Source organism: Eleginops maclovinus, chromosome 22 (genome assembly GCF_036324505.1).
Source record: "Eleginops maclovinus isolate JMC-PN-2008 ecotype Puerto Natales chromosome 22, JC_Emac_rtc_rv5, whole genome shotgun sequence".
In the NCBI taxonomy this organism is placed as follows: Eukaryota; Metazoa; Chordata; class Actinopteri; order Perciformes; family Eleginopidae; genus Eleginops; species Eleginops maclovinus.
In genome coordinates, this window is record NC_086370.1 from 9,288,968 (window position 1) to 9,309,219 (window position 20,252).

The 20,252-nt window shown below is 39.5% G+C and overlaps 1 long non-coding RNA gene across 1 annotated transcript in view; it reads left to right on the top strand.

The window, feature by feature from the left end:
* The first annotated feature begins 1,500 nt into the window (after positions 1–1,500).
* LOC134859107 (uncharacterized) overlaps positions 1,501–20,252 on the top strand; it is a 59,943-nt gene continuing 41,191 nt past the window's right edge. Inside the window, exon 1 of the long non-coding RNA XR_010165047.1 lies at positions 1,501–1,687. This is a non-coding gene — a long non-coding RNA (uncharacterized LOC134859107). The remainder of the gene's footprint in view (positions 1,688–20,252) is intronic.

Here is a 20,252-nt window from a genome sequence, read left to right on the forward strand (position 1 = left end):
GAGGCCTAGATTAAAATGATCCTATGTCACAATCCTATCAATGTTTCAACTACAAATGTTGTTGTGTTGTGTAAACCTTACAGTCTTTTCTGTTTGTTCTGTCAGTTGTGTTGACACAAATGGCAGAAGAGGCCCACAGGTACAGTGCACTCACCTTTATGTCACATCTGATTTAGGTCAGGCGGGTTCAGGTGAATCAGCACAATAGGTCACTAACCATAAACAAATGGACGTCTCTGGATTCACTGAGCAGTGTTTGTACATGTATTTGTGGCTTTTTGTTGACCACTGTGAGCTTATACTTGCAGAAGGAAAAACATGGGGTCTAAGATATTATTTTTTTATGATGCACCCTTTTTTTTCACATGATTAGTTTATTCTAAAACAGAGTGGCAGCCCATATTTAATTTAAAAAAACGTTACAATAATTGCACAGGTAGAAGGGTCATTCCAGAATTGGAGAACATTTCCTGTCCCACCGGTAAAATTATAAATAATCCATGCCCAAAATGCTAAAACATGCACTTGTTGTGTTAAATATACTTGTCCTTCGACAAAATGTAAAGTCAGTTGTACAAAAAGTGGTTTCAAAATATTATTTGAGATAGCAAATAGCTCTAAAACACCCTCTAAAATGGCATTTTTCGCTTGTCCCTACTTCTTGGTGACTAATTTAACATTTAAAATAGGCTTTTTACTTACATTTTTTGCTATTTCTGTGTTAATACATGTATTTTGCAATTGTCATAGCAGTTTGTTAAATCATAAACCTATTTTAAATAACAGTTATTTTAAACTGAGGGTGTGCCTCATGCTAAAAGCATTGATTTGCAACCCTGTTACTATTGTATAATTCCATCAATCAATAGGGAATGACAGAAACAGGGTTGCACAATAGTAGTACAATTGATTATTTCTAGAAAAATTACGTTTTTATATAATTCAGCATCATCTACATGTTTTCACATTTTCTCAGATTATGAACACTTGTTTTGGTTTATTTAAAGTTGAATGCTATTGATTTTAAAATATCTAATAGAAAGTGTACCATTGATGCCTGAGGTGGACAAATCATTTTTTGTGATGCTTTACTAACTGTTTTTATAAAATACATTCAAAAAAGAAAAGAAAATAAAGAATTCATTTTCTAAATGTTTTGATGACAAAATGTCCTCCAATTCTGGAATGACACATAAACTATTTTGGGACATAATTTGTTTATATTGAATGTAACTAAAGTGGTCCTTTCAAATGTTTTCAGTCTTTTTAAAATGTATTTATTGTAAAGCACACTTTGCATTGATAACATCTATGCTACTACCCCATTTAAAGCAGATCAATGTCAAAAAACACACTTCAAAAAAATATGTGAATAAAAACATACGCATTTTTACATTTATTGATTAATTTAAAAAAATTGGTATGAAAATGAAATCACATTTTGAAGAAAAAGGTCAACCATCAAATCCCGCACATTACCGCGAGATTTAGTATAACCCGCGAGGTCAAGGATAGTTTGAATTTGGATACAACATCGTGGCTAAATGGAAAAATCAAGGTAGGGAATTCAAAGTTTGCGACCTGGGTTGATGGTCCACAACTTTAGACTCCAGAAGATTTTGGAAATTAAGGCAAAGGAGCTCTCGTCAGTCCTTGCCAATGACTGTATGATCTAAGCGCCTTGCAGGTGAGTCCAGGCACTCTACCTGCTTCGGTTTCAGTGTTTATTTGCGTAATGGCTGTACGGATGTGAAATGGGTAAAAGTAGTGACAGTGATGGTTAAACTCAGGCTCATGTCATTAAATCAGGTTTCCTTAAATATTTTTTATCTTCAACATTGCTTTTGGAACATCTTTGTGGTGCAGTGTGATGCGCTCTGACGCAGATGACTGAGTACTTCTTTTGTTGTTGAAGGGAGGAGTTGGGGAGTTTAATGAGTAATTTGTAATTACAAACCAATTTGTAATGTGGTGTGATCAAAGCATGGGTTGTTCAGCAGTAAGAGTTTTATTATTTCATGTACTATAATTGTTTGTAAGGTCCCTGTATTGTCCTGTTTTAAAGTTTCAAACTAAACCAATCCTATTTAAAAACAAGAAAATACATTTTTGGAAAACCTTGGAGATTTTCTTTTCCACCAATGCCAATATTTTATTTCCACCCTTTTTTGGTGATTTTAAAACATTGCAGAAATGAAATACGATCCAAGAGTGTAGTTGGAGTTGCAAATTATTGTTTTTTTTAAGTATGGCAGATATGCCAAAACAACAGTTTGTAATACAAGACGTGTACAGTATGTTACATTGATGACATCATGCCTGGTGCAGTAAGAGTTGAGTCTGAGTTAACTGTTTTCACCAAAACGTGTCTCCATTCACATTAAAGAGAAAGGTCATACTACTTCCTGCATTAACACTCCACACCTGCAATGGACATGTCTATTTCACCTTCCAACAGTGAGCTGTGTAAAGTGTCAGTCCAGTCAAAACTGGCGTCAGGGCCTCACATATGACACACAGGCTGAACTCTTAGTCCCTAATTCCCTTTTTAAAGGGGCTATAATTAAATAATTCATTGTTTTTAAGCCCCTTTGTTTTCCTTTTGAAATCATTCAGTAGGCTGATTTCAGAGTAGTAGCATATTTCCACTAGTGTTTATTAAGTACAGTATTTGTTGGATATCAAATTATATTCTACGCATGTGTGTGGTTTATTGCGGCTACCGTGCCAGGTTATGTTCAGGTATCATTTTTTTAACACCACAAGGCTTGTTGGTGCAGGGTAACCTAGCTCTATCGATATGCTTTATTAATGATGCTGGTGTGTCTGTGAGCTGTATGTGTGAATGTGTACCTGCCGTGTCAGGCTATGTATTGCCATTAATGTCTTGTTGGTGCCTCTAACAGCACCTCTCATAATGTATAAAGATTGAATGATTATACTGGTGCATTCAGGCAAGTTTATTTTTTACCAGGCTGTAACACGCCAGGTCAGCTGTTATCTGCTCCAATACTAAAGGATGAAGGACATCTCACATGTGTATGGGGTCCCATTAGAGACTGATGAACTGAAACAATTCCATATTCCAAGCAATGCCTTTTCCTGCCATAAGATTGACATGCTAAACTAATGTGTGCTGACATTTACCTTGAGGACTTGTTTTTGGAAGGGTCAAAGGGTCAGTGGTTGCAAAATCGGATGTATGTTTTTGGCTGCCCCTAATTTAGGGATTACTCCATCAGATGTTTGTCTTTCCGGTTAGCTTCGCTTAGCTGCGATATTATCCTCAAAGAGGCAAATAGTTTGATGATGTATAATTTATGTTTCATGTAAACTACTTTTCATCTGCAAATGTGGCAGCTTCTTTATCAAATGTGCAACAGACAGAAATTTAAGCAGCCTATTGAGGTTTTGTGATAAACTCACTCATCTGAAATAAAAGGGAGCATGCAGCAAAAAAAGGCCACACAGTTTTATAATAAAAAATCTGTCAGCTATGTGACCTTGTTTTTTGACTGACGTGTTTTATGTGTCCCTTGGCTGGATGACTAAGAGGTTAAACTCACTGTGCTGCCTTCAGAGAGACATGTATGATGGAAATGTGTCCTGTCAAATTAGCTTTAAACCACCCTGCCAAATATCAGGTCTGGGCATGATTCAAAGGTCCCAATGAACCATTAGCACCTGATAAATGTGTTAAATTACTGCACATGAATCAAAGCACACATAAAAAGTATAAATAATCACATGACATAATTGAGCATTTGCAGGTGACAGTATTTTTGGCGATGGTGATGAATGGCCAAATTATATTCACTGCTGCGATTAGGACCAAATGTGGTGCTTTTAGAGTCAAAAAACTGGAGGGAAAAAAAGGACATTTTACCCGAGGAGCAGATTTAATTGTCTAGGCATCACCTCCAAATCTCTGAAGTGAACAGAACTTTTGATCACAGTTTCTGAGGCAATTAAAAAAGTTTGAGGTATGGAGGGAGAGGATTTTTCACTTTTACCTGGCAGACTCTTCAATAACTGTGGGGTTACATGATACTGCAGCTTTAGCAAAAGCAGGGAACATAATTTCACACATATCCTTGAAATTCATTTAGGGACATAAGCTCTTGACATTCAACATCATAAATTCTCAAACAAGATTCAAATTCAAACCTTTTAATCACATTTTTGCATCATAAAACAGATGATGAATTTCTACATATGAATTTTGGATGAAGTGCTTGTACTGTAGCAGTCTTTGTGTAAGTTTGGATGACATCGAGCTCTTATTCAACAAAATGCTCTTATTTTGAAATTGCTTTGTACCAAACTGTCGGCAAAACGGATGTAATTTCATATTTCATTAATGTTGTTTAATTTATTTTGTTATGATTTTCCTATAAATGCTGCTTCGGATTTCAATGACGACTTCACATAGCAGTTGAATTTTGGTTTTCTTACTTGCTTTTACTTGTGCAACAAAGAGAGTTCACGTTCACATTCGAACAGTTTGTCCTGTATTGCCCCCTGCATTATCCTCTATGCACTACTGGTTAAAACATCACATGTCAAATGTTTGTCATTTATCATTTTTACTGGTTTGTTTGACATAATTGTCATCCAAATGCCCTTCTATTGTCAGATATTCCTCCACTGATTGTTTACAGAGCTGGATTATAAAAATAGTTTACACTGAAGTACGATCTACGAACACTGAATCGACAAGATGCAGTGACGTCTTTGTTTTCTCAAAGTATCCCCAAATATCCCTTTTTAGAGCCATCTTTCATTGTAATTAAATCAATATTATTTTGACTTCATAAATGGAATGTATGGGTTTTGTCAATGTCACTTGTGACTAGGTCATGCTTTCTTGCTTGTAATTTATCTCCATCTTTTCAAGCAAGATACAAAGAATTGATAAATGACTTCCCTCAATAGGATCCTCTCCTGATCTTTCTTTAAAGAGGTTTGGAAATGCACATTCCCTGAAGCCAGGAAATGTTCTCATAAGGTGGAAGAGAACATAAAGCAGACGGACAGGCAGTGATTTCATATCAAAATGACTGCCGTCCACCCACACAGTGCCAGCAGGTATAATCAGGCTGTCGGTCAGAAGGAGAAAGGACAAAAGCATTTCACAGTCAACTTTACTAAAGCAAATGCAGGTCATAGACTTATGTATGCATGTAGGTATTAACAACAGCATGCCTCTGGATTTCAGATAGGGACACCTCAACCCAGATCCATGTTGATGCTGAGAAGGTGTAACTGAGTCCTCCTGTCAGAAGTCTAATCCTCATAGGGACCGATTTAGCCACCGCGTCTCATCAAGCTTTCATCTGAGTCCAGAGCTGATGTCATTGAGACCGCTGCCCTAACTAACGGAGTTATGCTAAGGGAAAACAGTCTCGCACCTGCTCCTCAGCAACACGGAGCAGATGCCGCCGTAACGGCAGATAGACGGTGGTTAAAGGGAGGGGAGATCTCACAGGAGGCCCCTTTCTTACCACCAAAGGCACCGGGAAGATTTGGAGCTGGTCAACCTCTATATTCACACTCTGTTAAATGCCAATGGGGTGTGTTGGTGATGAAGAGGAGATCTGAAGCAGCCTCGAAGCTTCGATTAGGCGGCCCCTTCTCCAAACCCCTTAAACCCCCTCTGGTGCCTGTGGGGCTGTCTGCAGACACCCTGCACACCACGCGCAATTACCCTTTAAGCTGTCCCCAAGCACAATTACCTTTTACTCCTTAGCAGAGCAACACATGGTATTGCAATAATGTATGGAATTGTGTGTGTGTGTGTGTGTGTGTGTGTGTGTGTGGTGTTGGGTTAGTAACACTACCCTTTATCCTGTCTCCCGGTTGGAAAGACCACACTGTGATCAAAGTCTCTTTGAAGAGCTGCGTTTATGGCGGTGAAATGGCAACTCCACTTTAACGATTTCTTTTGAGGAAATCTGTGTGTTCTCTCTTATTGACAATCCACTAAAGATGTCCGTCAACCCCGCCTATACTTTGTGTTAAGTGCCATTTAGTGCTAATGGCCAATATGTCCACTGTCAAATGTTGACAAACCGATTTGCTTTCAGACACACAGCTTTTCTGTTCAATTAAGAACTTTTACTGACATTTACTTTTCATGTTTTGAACCATGCATCGGTGCACAGATATCTTTTACGCTTATTTTGTTATTGTTTTGGTTTTAACCTGTTTTAACCATGTAATTGGCCCTGAGAGCGCTATCTGTCAATCCGGCCTTTAGAATAACCTTGACTGCTTAAAATCAAAACAGCTCCACCAGCGGAAAATCTACTCAAAGATTGTTAGGTCAACCCTGTCAGAGACTTTGAGTCAGCGTACCATGATAACCTAGTCAGGCTGTCCAACAACATCATCTCTGACCCACACCATGTTATGAAAAGCGAATATGAATTGTTGCTGTCTAATCAGAGATACAGGGTCGCTCGTTTTAATATAGCCAGACTGAAGCGCTCCTTTGTGTACCAGTCAGTTCTAACAGTAAATACAGAGCTTAATCCCAGGTCAAATGCACGCTAAAGGATCTTTGAGCATGTCAAATTTCAGACTAGATCTGACCATTAACGTAATATGGTACTGGGGGGATGGCACGCCATAGTTTATGGGCGCTGTACGCAATGTAGGCGTAGTTTCACACAACGCTAAACATTTTAGCTTATACTGCCTATGCCCAGGGCCAGCCCTGCTGCAACGGGCATATGGTGTAGACCTTCCCTATATAAAAGGTGACATGAGATAACTTGAGTTTTTATCATCTCAAATAAGCACATTACCTGCTTTCCTCTGTTTTATATCTTTAATATGATATTTTGAGAAACAGGGATGGACATTTTTACTATTTTCTTACAATCCATTTTTAGACAAAACCATTCATTAATGAAGAGAATATCACTCAGTTGCAGCCCTATAGAATTAAACCAATTCTACAACTTTAAGGGTGTGTGTAGTGTGGGGGATTGTGTGGGTGAGGATAAGAGGTGAAGAGGGCTTTAGCACTCATGCGAGCACCTCTCCACATGCACTTCCTTTGGAAAGCTCCATGCACGGCTTGGTGCCTTCAATTGTCGAGATGGCGAAGTGATTAATTTCTGTGTCAGGTTTTGGGCTGATTGGACAAGCCTTTGGGGAGGGTTGGATTGATTGGATGGTTCCTGTTTCATACAGATGCAATGGTTATGATAGTGGAGAGGGGGAGGCTGCAGCGGGGTGAGGAGGCACACTCTTGCTCTTTCTTTTCTCTCTGTCCTTCTCTCTTGCTCATTCCCCAGAGATCTTCTACAAATTAATACAAATCAGAGCCCTCTTCTCTGCCCAAGCCTCGTCGCTCACCTTCCCCCCAGGTAGGGTAAAGGAGAGAGGACGGTGGAGCAGGTGCAGCAAAGAGCATAGCAATCGGAGGAGAAATGATTGGAATATCAGCGAGTGAGTGCTTTTGTGCTTCATAGACAATGTTTGTGTGTATGTGAGAGAGAGAGAGGGATCAGCAAAACAGCAGATATGGAAAACTATTGTCACAAAGCCTTAGATAAAACATATGGTGTTCCACTTTTTCTGCTGACACCTGTGTTAATAATAAAGATCTGCACGTTCTTAGCTGCCCAGATGTTTAGATTTTTTTTTCATCTTAAGCTGTCATTTTGATCAAAACTCATTCCCATCGTGCTGCTCAACAGATTTATAGAAATCTTGTTAAGCAGACAAAATAAATAATAATTCAACGTCATGGCAGATCTATTCTGTTTTCATGTGAATCTTGTCTACAGTCTAACTTTAAGCTTCTCTGTTTTATATCAGGCCACACAAAGAGGGCAGTGATGGTGGCAGAGTGACCCCTTCTGGTGTGATGCCCCACCACTGTCTGATCTGCTCCTTGGACAGTGAACCCACTCTGACTCAGTGGTTTGATCTGCTGGTTTATTTTTCCCAGATCAGAAGAGCCTCTCTATTGTTTAAAAAAAAGGGACTTTGTTCTGCTGTGTCTTTTTATTGTAGGTATTTTACATCTTGATTATTTCTAGATGTGAATATTCTTTAGCATTAGTGCTGTTAGCAGAATAAAGACTAAATGCAAGGCTTCCGTTTAAAAGAGAAAAAGCACTATATGGGATTTTGCATGTAGAAAAATAATATTATAAGTGTCTTAAATCTCCTTTAAATGAACTTTTATGATTTGTGTTGCCTTAATGAGAGTATATATTTTATGGCTAGGTGTCCATTTTTATTGTTTAACATCAGAACATCTGATACCTAAGCATTGAAAATATCACTATTTGTAAAAGGGCTTTATTGATTTAACTGTACTCTGGGTTTAGTCTTCATTATTAATGCATAGAAAAAAAATATCTAATTTACTGGGCAAAGTTCTATTGATCTTTCTATCACATGATACTTTTCAATTATAGCACATGCTCCTCTCAAATTTCATTAATAAGGATTAACCTGTCTCCTCCCACCATCAAACATCGGACATCTGTGTGTGTTGTTTGTGAGTTTGTGGCGAATACGGTTTAAGACATATAGTTTTAACTGTGCAAGATCCTTGTGTGACATTAGTCCTCGGGGGACAGTAGTGACACTTCAGATTGACAAATCCTTTTCATCTCAGTTTCAGAAACACAGTATTTCATCACCGAGAGCACCTAGGATAAACCGTAGCCTTTAGCTCATGTCAAGTGCAGCTCTGTGAGAATAACCTTGGACAGGCTGATGTCTGTGTGTCAATGCTGATCTAATTCCACTAGCTTTCTCTCTGATGATGCCTAATGATAGTGGTACCATATGAGCCACAGCTACTTAAGCTCTAATGAATATCCATGCAGAAACCATGTACTGAATCACAAAGAAAAAAAAAAGAGAAACCAGGATTGCTTTTTCATCAGTTATCAGCTGTGTTTTCAGAGCATTGCTGTCTCAGCCAATATTTTATTTCTTTGTATGCATTATATACCCCTGCACTGGGTCCTAATGGGCTGGGTGTGGACAAAAACACTACCCCTTGACATTTTGGCTAACCAAATGGGGCCCAATTTGTTGCCAAAAGGTATGAAATGGGATTTGGGCAAAAAAATGATGCACTTGAGGGCAAAATTGTTTCAAAAAGACCCCGCCTGTATGGCTAAATTATTAGATCATGCAGTTCAGTAAAGTACCAGTACCTCACTATTTCAAATGTTATTGTACTTAATACAATAAGAAATTCCTAAGTGCAAGCAACAATTATTTAAGAGATGTCTCACCACATAAACTAGTGATTAAACTTGTGCGGAAACTTAAATTAATTGACAAAGCTAAGGTAAGCTTGCTAATATATATGGCCCCTTTTAGAGCAAAGAGCAAAAAAGTGTACTGTTGAATACGTTAGAAACATCTGACCAGCTACGAAAGTGTATAGTACGTTCCATAAAAACAATGAAATACTGCTTTCCTCATTGTTAGCAGGGTTATCGTTAAATATACATTGTATATATACAATAAATACATTATCCAAATCATCTAGGTCACTCGTTGTGGACCGTAACTAATAGTTACCATACCACACAACAGCTGAAATAATTATCCTTCCTTCAACGAAACATGCACTTTCAACCGCAATGTCTCAGCGTAGTATGACGTTAACTCAACAAATTATGCACCAAATTTTGTTGTTGTGAGTTTTCATATTCTAATTTTCCAGATTATTATGACATCACATGAATGCAGTGTTTCTGGGTAGACACGGAAAGGGGCCGTGTAGGGAGTTGAGGTGACTGCTGTCATGGACGCACTTGTTGCCCACCATGGCCCCATTAGTGGCACACATGGGCAGACAGGGTGAATGGAGATGATGGATAAATTGTTTCGGGCCCCAGGGCTCAGCATAAGTAGCACGTGTGTATGTCAGCCATTTATTCTTCCACTGGTTTTTCAATTGTCATTTATAAATCAGTGTATCTGGGAAACATTTGCTTTACATGACTTGATTGAGACCCGTCCTCGTTCAAAACAACATTAGTGTTTACTCCGATGACAATAGTTCTGTATGTAGGTCAGTCTGTGTCTAGTTGGCCTTGTACAGTTTTGTCAAAGTGCCGTTTCATGAGAGAATGCAGCAGTGTGTCACAGAGGGATGCTTTCAGCTCCCTTGTTCCTCCTCTCCTCGTCTATCATCATCCACACGCGAGTGCTCCTTTATGCTACGGCCTTTAGTGAAGTGGTCCATTGTGCACCAGTGTATGAGCTCATGAACCCTCTGTGCCCCTGAGGAAATCTACTGTCCGAACTCCAGCAACAGTACAGTGAAGACTAATATGTTAGGGATCGGTGGCTTTTTAATTCAATACAATAAATCATTTAAAGCAGCCTTTGGATTTTGGTCCTCAGGATGCTTTAGGGCTACACATTTGTCTTTCTGTGTCGCTGTTGCTTTTATCTCAAACTGAAAGAAATGTGGTTTCTAATTCTCCCTTGTGGCTATTTCCCCCCATGAAACCTGTATGTCCGCAGGGTAGAACACCATGCAATCCCCCTTTCCTGGGCACCTCTAATCACCACTAAATCTGATGCCTTCAGCAATTTCACAGGACAATAGTGCTGCCACTGTTAAACCCTGAGGCAAATCACCATACGGAACAAGAGCGGGAGGTATCTGTAGCAAAATTGGAGCACCATATGTTTCTCAAAGGGTTTTTTGATGATGGTTGTCCTTGATAGGAGCACACACACAAAAAGAGAGAAGGAGTGAAACCATAGATTTGCTCACAATGCAGATTTTATCAAGGAATGCCTTTAAAGTGTTGATGTCGCTTACACACATATAGAAACGAGTATACAGGGCCTTGGGCCAGCATAGGAAAACTGTCAGAGTTTGGTGGTCATAGCACGGGTGTAGTGCTTTCTTTAAAGCCACAATAAATGAGGTTAGTTCACCAACTCAAGTCAACTTCAGCTTTATCATGTATCCATTTTTTTCTTACTCAAACTTTAAAGATCCCCTCTAGGCATATTTTAAAGGGGCTCTTTAATCCTTTTGGAGGGTTTTCCTTTCCCGTTATGTGGTATATAAGTGAGTTCATGTAAATGGTCTGCAAAGGCTAAAATTGCAAAGTTCCTTTCAGAGGGAGTGTCTCTCCCCCTGCCTGAAACGCCTTGATTGGACTCCTTTGTTTTCTTCCTTAGCATAGTGACTACACTATGTAACTGCCGTTTCTATTGGCTAGAGCTGCAACACGTTGTGCCTGATAGGGTAAGGGGCAGGCATCTCTGAGCTGTTGACCAATCACAACAAAGCAGGACAGCTAACCAATCAGAGCAGATTGGGCTCTGGTTTCGAACAGAGGGTGAAAAGAGATGCTGCAGCACAGGTAGTATGAGAAAAATTATACAATACTGTTTCCAGTTTTTATGCTAAGCTAAGCTAACATGCCACTAGCTGTATCTTCATAATTATTTAGAAGAAAGCAAATAAGTATAATTTCCTAAATGTTGAATTTGTCCTTTAAGAACACAAAAGGAACAGGCTGTTAACCAAGATGCAGTGTCACAGACAACTCTCTGCAATTTTCCATGGATGCTACCAGCAACAGTAATATACTGATGTGTTGTGACAGAGGGGGTCTGCTGTCACTGTGAATGTCTCAGCCCGGCAGTGAAGGCAGCCAATAAATACAATAAAATGATAGAAGAAGATGTTACTTCATCAAAAAATGCAACACCCAAATATTCAGGGCCTCAGTCTACCTTTTAATAATGTGAATTATTGCACAGCAGCTGAATTGATATTAAATATTAAAAGATGTATTGACTTTTTATGTATTGCGCTCCATTATGTTGTCACTATGAATTATTCTGCCATGGTGTGCCAATCTATGGTTTGGAATGGAGAGACACTGGTTGGATCTGTGAGAGGTCAAGATCAGAGATGCATACATCAGTCATATCCAGACAATGGCAGCACTGGAGAGCACTGGCTTCTGCTGAGGAGGAGAAAGCCTCAAGGATCCCTCTTCAGCAGATGGGGGTGTGTTAGCAGGGCGGAGGCAATTAGGCCAGCTTTAATCCTCCATCTGCTTTTCTACATCCCCATCCCATCAGCTAGAAACAAGGCTGGCCCCAAACCCTGAAGACCACGCACCTACCGTAGCAAGAAAAACCCTGACGTAGCATGAAAAAAAAAAAAAGCTCAGTCAGCTATTTTTCCTCTTAATTGCACTTCAACACTCGTTGTTCCTCGTTCTCCACCTGCACCTGCTTCCTTTCAGGTTATATCCCTCAACACTTTTATTTAACTTCCAGAAGAACTGAGCCATCGGCATCTTGTATCTGCATCGCACTTCTATGCACAAAAACAGTTTGCAGAATAGACACAATTATTTAAGGCCTACTGATGGGGTAAAAATTCTGCCTGCACCAATTATCTCATTTAAACAATTACGATGCCTCAGTCCAACCTGGTCTCTTACATTCCCATAAAACAAAACGATGTATCTGCATGGTTTGCATAACTCCATGTATCGAGGAGATTGGGCGTATGGATGGGTCACACAAACCAGGGCCAAAGAGACCGCTGATTGTGTCAGTGTAAACTGAAAAGTCAAGGTTAATTTACTATGACTTGCATACGTAACTTAAACTAGGTACCATGCGTCCTTATTTCTAGCCAAACCATGATTTTTGTACTAACCACAACCAAGTTCAATTCACAAAGTTAACCGTGCAAATGAAAATGCAATTTAGTTGTATCAGGACTTATTCAGACCATACGCAAGAAGCAAGTTCAGCATATCCAGTTACGTTATCTGGCCTAACTAGTCCAAACAAACGCATGCACGCTTATCGATGGTGGTCCTACGGTGGTGGTCATCAACTTTGTAAATCAACCCAGGGTTTCTCAATCTGGCCAACACATTAAAAAGGGTTAGGTTGCAGCATATATATCACAAACATGACAAGTGTAATGTAAGTGGCATATTTTACAAATAAAGAATGAACTCTTATATAAAACAAATCATTTGAAGATGTGTCAATAAACTGGTTTATAATATCCCTGCACTGTAGTTATATAATTAGAGGATATACTTTATTCATCCCCTTTGGGAAATTATGGCGTGTATGAAAATGTTAGTCTTATTCTTTACCCAGTGGTGTTTAATAAACTTGAGGGCAAATGAGAAATACAAACAAACATAATTCAAAGCAGTAAACAGGCTTACTCTCATATCCAATAATCTCCAACAGTGTACATACAAGTACCAGCGGCAAAGTAACGCAAGGCGATGCATACAGCCGGCGGCTCTGACACGACTCTGAAGGCTCTCACGACAACTTATAGCTCAAGAGGCTGACACAGATCAGGATATTTTGCATGAGCGCCATATTGCTTTGTATCAATCCGGGTGTGTTTATGGAGGCTTTGTTTGGGTGACTATTAGATATAACAGCACAATTACCGCTTTCACACCCTTGCCCTCCAAGGACCCACACTCGATTTAAAAAAAGTGGACTACCTTTATAGGACTGAAAAATGAAGATTACTTCGCTTTCACTTGTTTCCATGTTGGCCATTTGGAATATCTTTTGAAACCATGTCAACAGTATGCTCTTACAAACCTGTGAACATGTCCATACATGCATACTCCCAATTGTGATACACAGAAGCACGCATGCACACTCTCTTCTTCCATTTTCAGACGATATCCCCTTCATTTACACATGGTAAAAGACACACAAGCTTGGGAATTAGTCCGCCAAAATTACCAAACAGTGTTTCTGGATGCAACAATGTAAAATTCTGGTTGCATTAGCTCTTATAATTCAGTCAAAGTGTACCTTAATATTCCAAATAAGTCATTCATGTGCTAGATCTGTAATAAGATTCAGCAACATATGAGTAAGAGCTTATTAAACCATGTAAATTACAGCCGTCACAAAGGTTTGGCCTTTTTACCACCTGTAACATTGAAGAGCCAATTGCCATAATTATGACATCTTTTAAACAGTGCTGAGCTGAAAGGTTTTTCTATTCATTTAATTTAGTTTCTACATTTAAACTGTGTCTAATGTATGAAAAACAGAGCCTACTTTCTCCATATGTCATAAGAGACAGAACAATTATTTCGTTTTTATCGTTAAAAGTTGCTTGTTTTTGAATTGTTAAGAAAATTGACTTTGTGTTTTGACTATATCAGGAATGAACTGAACTCACCTCTAAACCCCCGTTGTCACAGAAGAATGGGAATGCTGAACATTTGCTTCCCGATGTTAAAATCAGGCACATTTTATGCTGGATGGAAACCCACTGAGCAAAATGAAAGTCACTCACTGTGCAGATACTGAACATAAAGAGACCATCTGCTGGATTGTACTGCCTGTCTAAAAAAGACATGACATTTTGCTGCTTCATTTGAGTCTGTCACTTTTAAAAAAAAATGTTACTGTCAATATGTCTTAGTTACTGTAGTGAGTATGAATTGTATGGATTAAAATGTGCTTTAGCAGTTTAAATGGGGAATATAAGTGTCTTGTATGAGTGCTTGTTGAGAAATTGCCTGTACAATTCCATGTATTATACTCTCCAGAGAGTATTCTGTAATGAATACTATACACACAGCATTGCGGGACCAGATACACAATATATTGTATTATGGGACAAACATTCTGAGTTGTCAGCTGAACCATGATAGCCTATATATCATTCCGGCTGCTTTTTTCACACCTACCTACCCCAGGGAGAGTGTCATGCAACAACACATAAGTGTTGCCTTTGCCACCAGTGGTTCTTTGACCTTCTGCAGTACTAACAGATCACAGTGAGGAGCAGGTTCTGTCTCAGGATTAATCCACCTACAGCCTGATAAAGAGATAGAGAGAGAACATACTAAGCATATATGCCAATCGAATGAATTGCCTATTTCACCAGTAAAAACATTTTTGTAGCACCTGGTTTTACGCTAACTCTCTGTTTTAAAACTCATTTAATCCTGGATCAGTCAACTCCAGACTGCACACTCACAAGAATGACTAATTCCTAGATGAAATGGAAAATGATTCACTCAGCTAGCAGAAAAGCGAGCTCTCTTATGTGAAGTCATGTTCCTCCACTGAAAGAAAAGGCTTTTTTTCTGAGCTGTATGGAGGTTTGTTCCATCTGGGGCTCTGTCCGGGGGCATCAGCCTTACTCTCTCAATGGTCTACAGTAAAGCATGTCAAGGGTCAGTGCATTAGTAGCTGTTTTTCCCAGAGTCTGCAACACAGAGGGAGTTAAGAATAGAGCTAGATGGAGCAGTCATGTTGGAAGTTATCCACAATACAAGATTGTCCCGAAACAATTTATTTCGTAACATTTAATATGCTTCGCAGAATTTCTAGTAAATATGCTTTCATCTGCGTCTATTTAAGCTATAGTACTGTATAGAGCTATTTTTAACAAACAATGTAGGTTTCAGAAAGTATAGTTTTAAAACATGTTGTTTTGAAAATGACATATTATGCTTATTTTCAGGTTCATATCTGTATGTTGTGCTTCCACTGTGACATGTTTACATCCTTTTAATGTTCAAGTTTGCTTTATTTTTCTCATACTGCCTGTGCAGCAGCACCTCTTTTTCACCCTCTGTCTGAAATCAGATCCCAGTCTGCTCTGATTGGTTAGCTGGGCGGCTCTGTTGTGATTGGTTATCGCTTAGAGATGTTCCAGCCCTTAGCCTGTCTCCGCTTCTCTAGCCAATGCTTCCAGGTGATATCCTTATGTAACAAAGGAAAACAAAGGATTCTAAATGAGGCATTTCAGGCAGGGGGTGGGGGGGAGTTTGTGGGAGATAAAATCCCTCTGGCATGAATGTTTGGATTTTAGCCATTGCATTGCATATAAAATGTATGTGTTTGCATTCACAGTTTACAAATCCTGGGTGGTTAGCCAGCTGGCTTTTTAATTAATAACTTTAGATAACAACTAAACAACAACCAAGTGTAAGCTACAGACCGATGTGATAACGTGATGAAATCGTATCATCTGTATTGTTTATTTTAAACTGCAACATGTCCGTATAGAAGTTAGCTTAGCCTAATGTCAATGGTGCCAAGCCCTTCTAGCTTTGCCTATTGATAATTTCCCCATTACAAATCATTTCAACGCACAAGCTTTCATTTTGACACATAGTGCTAAGTAACGTGATGCAAAGACACCTAATCATTTAAAAAACACAGTTAATACAATGATTTCATACCAAAAAACGCTGTTTCCTCCGCTTACCTCCTTTCTGCATCAGAGATATCCACATTCCGGGTCAATCTGGGGTTAACACTGCAACTTGAGGCTTGCTGTTGACATTAGGTGCAAAGTTGGACTCCTGCCTATCATTTGCATGCATTTCCAAGGTGTAAAGTTGTGTTATTTGTACGCAGACTGAAGAGACTGGGTTGGCAGACCACTATAAGGAAGATATTTTCCCAGTGCCAAAGCTGTACTAGTTTTCCAGTCAAGAAGGCTTTGTGGAAAAAGTTAGATTAAAATGCTGGCAACTTTTGGCATACATGATTATGTTTCTAATATTGATCAAACCCACTCCTCGTGCAAGGCTGCCAGTGAAAGCAGAGAATTTCTTTGCATGTCTTCAATATAAATGCACTGCTGTAAGAGAGGGACTTAATAAGATACATTATCTGTATTTTTGTTTTTGACATCATTTGTTGCCTCTGCCAAATGTGAAGTTTTTGGTTTGTCTAGAAATAGAACCAACCTTTTGTCAGGTACAACATCATCCTGTAATAACACCAGTCTTATGTAGATCTGGATCACTAACAGGCAGAGCTGTTTGGCCTCAAGACATAAAAACGTCTATCTGGCATGCACTACTGGCTCGGGCAATCAGCACCGCCCTGGCCGCACTTGATGAAATACCTTCTGAAAAGGCCACCTCTTCACATTTGTAAAAGTCACCTTCCATTATCTTCCAATTGTGGGAGTCTGAGCTCTGTAATGTTATCTCTTACAAGTGTAGCAGGTCCAGCCTGACATTTGTAAACAGTCACTTTACTTCCTATTCCTTCGATATTCCATGTCTTTATGACCAATCAGATACGAGCTCCTGTTCTCCTGACAGCTGGTGCTGCAGCCGGCTATACTACCGTCAGAAGCCTTCCGGAGCTGCCCTCATCTTCCTCGCTAAATGCCACAGTGTCGTCTTGCTGGTATTTCACAGGATGTCTCCTCTAAATCTTGTGTCTTAAGCCACCTTAGTAAATGTGGCTGTATTTCGAGGAAAGACTCTGGACTGATGATAACATAGCAGAGAAGCCAGTTTGGCAGCTTCTTCTACATAAAGTGTGTGGGTGTGATGCAACATGTAATTGGCAGAGACAATTGGAGTGTGTGAACTGGAAGTGTGAAAGACAAGCAACAGTACTCTGAGCATATTGGAAAACCTGCAATCTGTTGTTGTTTTAATGGTCAGGCAACAATCTAGAATTAAGCAATGATATAATAATTAACAGGTGAACGAAACATCAGTCTCATTTTATTAAAAGTATCTTTGGACATATTTCTAGAAGCATTACCATTTGATGATGGATGATGCAACCCTTTCTTATTGATATTTCTGCTCTTTGTTCTACTTACTAACTAATGACAGATATCACACTGTTGAAAGCTTAGCCTTTCCAAACTTGAGAGAGGTAAATTACTAGAGGCCTATCATAATGGATTTTTTTTAACAGAACTCCTTATAATCACTACATCATTAAAAAATGTCTTGCTTCCATGTGGACTAACATTTATAACATGCCTAGATGTGACAATTTACCTAATCAGTTACATTTACAAAGGGAATATAGCTGTATTTAATCGCTGATATAAGTAAGGAAATGCACTTTTTAAATGGCCACCATTAAATGCTCTGTAGATCTCAGGAGAACTGTAGGATTGGGTAAGTGTTCTCTGCGGGTTACCCTTTCACATATACAGTACATTACCTTACAGTAATTAGGTGTGTACAATATTTGTTATAGAAGCTTGAATTTAATATTACAAACTATCACCACAAAAGGATTAGCTAAATACCATCAAGTTGAATCACCTGCTCTCAGTCCCAAGGTCTCTACATTTCTGAATGCCATTAAAGAATCCAAACCCCCCCCCTAAAAAATCACAACATAATGGTCATATTGTTCAGACCCAGGTAGCTGATCCATCACAACACCACCACAAAGTGATTTCATACAAATGCAAGTATGGTCATGTTAAAGGTAGTGTAGCTGCCAAAAATGTGTCGTGTAAGACGTGTGCAAGGACAGGAAGTGGAGCCATGCTTCTGACGAAACCTCCACTGGTAGCAGGTAATGTAGCATGTAGAGCCCGAGAGACTCTCTGCCTGTGCTGTCATTCCTTTCCATTATCCCGGAGTGGGAGCAACAATGGAGATATCAATCAGTTCGTGGATACTCATGCTGAAGCTGTCATGTGCCACCATGCTAGGGAGAGCTGTGACAGACAAAGATGGATGACACGTCCCAACACAGGGAATATCCTTAACAGGAGAGAAATTAGCTGTACACAAGTCAAGCAGGACTCAGCATTGTATGACTTTACCTTCGGTTTGGAGGGAACAACAATAGACTGTGTAAAATAAGTGTTCGTACTCGACGGGACATCACCAATGGGCTTGTAGACTACTTTTTAGAAGCGTCGTGCTTGCCGTTTTGGTCGGCGTCATTTTGTCAGAGCACTAAACACATTTTCTTTTAAACAATGTGCTGAACTTTCATAAACTGACAGAGTTAAAGAGTTATCACAGTTTTAGTACGTCCTGCTTTAAAATCTGCCATACTCTAAATGGCAATCATTTACAAAGTGATTTAATCTTTGCCAAGTGGGATTTACGGTAATTTTCTCATAGACATCTTTACAATCAGACTTGTTTATTTAACAAATGGAGTTGGACGATGCTGTCCATTAGTAAGTGTGCACATTCAAACCACTTCTGCAGTGGCTTCACTTTACAGACCCAGATATTGCTGCTTGGTAAAAACCTGAATAAGCTCAGAGGACCTGTGGATGAATGGCCATCTCTGACGTGTTTCATCAGCATGACGCAAGATTGATTTTGCAACTGATGATGATGATGATGATGATGATGATAACTGTTCTCCTGTTGGTTTACTCCATGCATGCTTTGGTCCAGCAACTACAAAAGTAGGCCATGGTGGGTGAGATAAACACCTGACCCAATCACTAGCTTACAAACAGGAACAAGTTACTGTTCGCTGGAGCTCGCTGGAGACTTACAGCTTTGATGGAGCAGCGTCAGGTGTCTTTTCTAAAGATTTATAAATAGTACATTCTCCCCGAGCTGCAGATCTGCCTCCCTCTCAGTGTCATTAAGCCCAATTGGAGCGGTAATTGCTTATAGCGAGGCAGTCAACCACATCTCTGATGGATGGAAGGAGAGGACAAAACTATTTTTGGTATAGCTTCCACGGCTGTGCATGGCGGTAACGGGACTCCTTTTTTTAGCAACACACCATTTTCTCATCAAATTTTTACCTTACAGGTGCCACCAAAGCCCAGATCTAATTTTCTTATTACAGCGTTTACAGAATTTATGCATGAAAAGAGAGAGAATAAAGATGCACTGTTGCCCTGTATCATTTCCTCAGTAAGCGCGGCATCAATATTGCAGAGTCTTATTGTTGACCCAGCCAGGGAGCCTTTGCACAATGAGATATTATAGCTTCTTTGATTGTTTTGTCAAAAACATTACACACAAGAGCAGCAGCCGTTGAAATGAGAGCCCCCATCAAAAAGAAAAATGATGCACCTTTTTTTTATTCATTCTCTTTACTCATGGGGCTTACTCTTTTTTTCTGGCTCCTCAGAGCAACCAGCCAGAAGGTTATTTTTCACCTCGACACCTCACCTGACGCAGTCTGCTCAATGACAGATAAACCCAGTGGGTTTTCTATGAGGCTTGTGCCTGCAGATGGCACGGTGTGCTGATGGGGCACTCTGGTGTACTGGAGACTGCAAAGGGAATTTAAAAGGATGAGGGGGAGGGGGGTTTTACCGAGTGTGAGTAAAAGTAACAATATCTGGACTGTGAAATGCCAAGGAGTAATGTGAGGAATGGATAAGCCAGTGCCATGGAAACAAAAAGGGAAGGCCTCTTAGACTCCCAAGGCGACTGTTCATGTTCTTTTCCTGGATTTTCCTTACACCAACAACTAGATGTTCACAGGGTCTGACAGCT